Raw genomic sequence first — 4153 nt, 5'->3', positions numbered from 1 at the left:
TTTTGTCAATTTTGTCAATTTTGTCAATTTTGTCAATTTTGTAAATTTTGTAAAATTTGTAAAATTTGTAAATTTTGTAAATTTTCTAAATTTTGTAAATTTTGTAAATTTTGTAAATTTTGTAAATTTTGTAAATTTTGTAAATTTTGTAAATTTTGTTAATTTTGTAAATTTTGTAAATTTTGTAAATTTTGTAAATTTTGTAAATTTTGTAAATTTTGAAAATTTTGTAAATTTCGTAAATTTTGTAAATTTTTGTAAATTTTGTAAATTTTGTAAATTTTGTAAATTTTGTAAATTTTGTAAATTTTGTAAATTTTGTAAATTTTGTAAATTTTGTAAATTTTGTAAATTTTGTAAATTTTGTAAATTTTGTAAATTTTGTAAATTTTGTTAATTTTGTAAATTTTGTCAATTTTGTAAATTTTGTAAATTTTGTCAATTTTGTAAATTTTGTAAATTTTGTAAATTTTGTAAATTTTGTAAATTTTGTAAATTTTGTAAATTTTGTAAATTTTGTAAATTTTGTAAATTTTGTAAATTTTGTAAATTTTGTAAATTTTGTAAATTTTGTAAATTTTGTAAATTTTGTAAATTTTGTAAATTTTGTAAATTTTGTAAATTTTGTAAATTTTGTAAATTTTGTAAATTTTGTAAATTTTGTAAATTTTGTAAATTTTGTAAATTTTGTAAATTTTGTAAATTTTGTAAATTTTGTAATTTTGTAAATTTTGTAAATTTTGTAAATTTTGGAAATTTTGTAAATTTTGTAAATTTTGTAAATTTTGTAAATTTTGTAAATTTTGTAAATTTTGTAAATTTTGTAAATTTTGTAAATTTTGTAAATTTTGTAAATTTTGTAAATTTTGTAAATTTTGTAAATTTTGTAAATTTTGTCAATTTTGTAAATTTTGTAAATTTTGTAAATTTTGTAAATTTTTTAAATTTTGTAAATTTTGTAAATTTTGTAAATTTTGTAAATTTTGTAAATTTTGTAAATTTTGTAAATTTTGTAAATTTTGTAAATTTTGTAAATTTTGTAAATTTTGTCAATTTTGTCAATTTTGTAAATTTTGTAAATTTTGTAAATTTTGTAAATTTTGTAAATTTTGTAAATTTTGTAAATTTTGTAAATTTTGTAAATTTTTAAAAAATTTTAAATTCTGTAAATTTTGTAAACTTTGTTAATTTTGTAAATTTTGTAAATTTTGTAAATTTTGTAAATTTTGTCAATTTTGTCAATTTTGTCAATTTTGTCAATTTTGTAAATTTTGTAAAATATGTAAATTTTGTAAATTTTGTAAATTTTGTAAATTTTGTAAGTTTTGTAAATTTTGTAAATTTTGTAAATTTTGTAAATTTTGTAAATTTTGTAAATTTTGTAAATTTTGTAAATTTTGTAAATTTTGTAAATTTTGTAAATTTTGTAAATTTTGTAAATTTTGTAAATTTTGTAAATTTTGTAAATTTTGTAAATTTGTAAATTTTGTAAATTTTGTAAATTTTGTAAATTTTGTAAATTTTGTAAATTTTGTAAATTTTGTAAATTTTGTAAATTTTGTAAATTTTGTAAATTTTGTAAATTTTGTAAATTTTGTAAATTTTGTAAATTTTGTAAATTTTGTAAATTTTGTAAATTTTGTAAATTTTGTAAATTTTGTAAATTTTGTAAATTTTGTAAATTTTGTAAATTTTGTAAATTTTGTAAATTTTGTAAATTTTGTAAATTTTGTAAATTTTGTAAATTTTGTAAATTTTGTAAATTTTGTAAATTTTGTAAATTTTGTAAATTTTGTAAGTTTTGTAAATTTTGTAAATTTTGTAAATTTTGTAAATTCTGTCAAATTTGTCATTTTTGTCATTTTTGTCATTTTTGTCATTTTTGTCATTTTTGTCATTTTTGTCATTTTTGTCATTTTTGTCATTTTTGTCATTTTTGTCATTTTTGTCATTTTTGTCATTTTTGTCATTTTTGTCATTTTTGTCATTTTTGTCATTTTTGTCATTTTTGTCATTTTTTGTCATTTTTGTCATTTTTGTCATCTTTGTCATTTTTGTCATTTTTGTCATTTTTGTCGTTTTTGTCGTTTTTGTCGTTTTTGTCGTTTTTTTCATTTTGTCATTTTTGTCATTTTTGTCATTTTTGTGTCATTTTTGTCATTTTTGTCATTTTTGTCATTTTTGTCATTTTTGTCATTTTTGTCATTTTTGTCATTTTTGTCATTTTTGTCATTTTTGTCATTTTTGTCATTTTTGTCATTTTTGTCATTTTTGTCATTTTTGTCATTTTTTGTCATTTTTGTCATTTTTGTCATTTTTGTCATTTTTGTCATTTTTTGTCATTTTTGTCATTTTTGTCATTTTTGTCATTTTTGTCATTTTTGTCATTTTTGTCATTTTTGTCATTTTTGTCATTTTTGTCATTTTTGTCATTTTTGTCATTTTTGTCATTTTTGTCATTTTTGTCATTTTTGTCATTTTTGTCATTTTTGTCATTTTTGTCATTTTTGTCATTTTTGTCATTTTTGTCATTTTTGTCATTTTTGTCATTTTTGTCATTTTTGTCATTTTTGTCATTTTTGTCATTTTTGTCATTTTTGTCATTTTTGTCATTTTTGTCATTTTTGTCATTTTTGTCATTTTTGTCATTTTTGTCATTTTTGTCATTTTTGTCATTTTTGTCATTTTTGTCATTTTTGTCATTTTTGTCATTTTTGTCATTTTTGTCATTTTTGTCATTTTTTGTCATTTTTGTCATTTTTGTCATTTTTGTCATTTTTGTCATTTTTGTCATTTTTGTCATTTTTGTCATTTTTGTCATTTTTGTCATTTTTGTCATTTTTGTCATTTTTGTCATTTTTGTCATTTTTGTCATTTTTGTCATTTTGTCATTTTTGTCATTTTTGTCATTTTTGTCATTTTTGTCATTTTTGTCATTTTTGTCATTTTTGTCATTTTTGTCATTTTGTCATTTTTGTCATTTTTGTCATTTTTGTCATTTTTTGTCATTTTTGTCATTTTTGTCATTTTTGTCATTTTTGTCATTTTTGTCATTTTTGTCATTTTTGTCATTTTTGTCATTTTTTGTCATTTTTGTCATTTTTGTCATTTTTGTCATTTTTGTCATTTTTGTCATTTTTGTCATTTTTGTCATTTTTGTCATTTTTTGTCATTTTTGTCATTTTTGTCATTTTTGTCATTTTTGTCATTTTTGTCATTTTTTGTCATTTTTGTCATTTTTGTCATTTTTGTCATTTTTGTCATTTTTGTCATTTTTGTCATTTTTGTCATTTTTGTCATTTTTGTCATTTTTGTCATTTTTGTCATTTTTGTCATTTTTGTCATTTTTGTCATTTTTGTCATTTTTGTCATTTTGTCATTTTTGTCATTTTTGTCATTTTTGTCATTTTTGTCATTTTTGTCATTTTTGTCATTTTTGTCATTTTTGTCATTTTTGTCATTTTTGTCATTTTTGTCATTTTTGTCATTTTGTCATTTTTGTCATTTTTGTCATTTTTGTCATTTTTGTCATTTTTGTCATTTTTGTCATTTTTGTCATTTTTGTCATTTTTGTCATTTTTGTCATTTTTGTCATTTTTGTCATTTTTGTCATTTTTGTCATTTTTGTCATTTTTGTCATTTTTGTCATTTTTGTCATTTTTGTCATTTTTGTCATTTTGTCATTTTTGTCATTTTTGTCATTTTTGTCATTTTGTCATTTTTGTCATTTTTGTCATTTTTGTCATTTTTGTCATTTTTGTCATTTTTGTCATTTTTGTCATTTTTGTCATTTTTGTCATTTTTGTCATTTTTGTCATTTTTGTCATTTTTGTCATTTTTGTCATTTTTGTCATTTTTGTCATTTTTGTCATTTTTGTCATTTTTGTCATTTTTGTCATTTTTGTCATTTTTGTCATTTTTGTCATTTTTGTCATTTTTGTCAATTTTGTCATTTTTGTCATTTTTGTCATTTTTGTCATTTTTGTCATTTTGTCATTTTTGTCATTTTTGTCATTTTTGTCATTTTTGTCATTTTTGTCATTTTTGTCATTTTTGTCATTTTTGTCATTTTTGTCATTTTTGTCATTTTTGTCATTTTTGTCATTTTTGTCATTTTTGTCATTTTTGTCATTTTTGTCATTTTTGTCATTTT

The sequence above is a fragment of the Uranotaenia lowii genome, chromosome 3 (genome assembly GCF_029784155.1).
Source record: "Uranotaenia lowii strain MFRU-FL chromosome 3, ASM2978415v1, whole genome shotgun sequence".
NCBI lineage: Eukaryota > Metazoa > Arthropoda > Insecta > Diptera > Culicidae > Uranotaenia > Uranotaenia lowii.
This window is presented reverse-complemented; position numbering follows the sequence as displayed.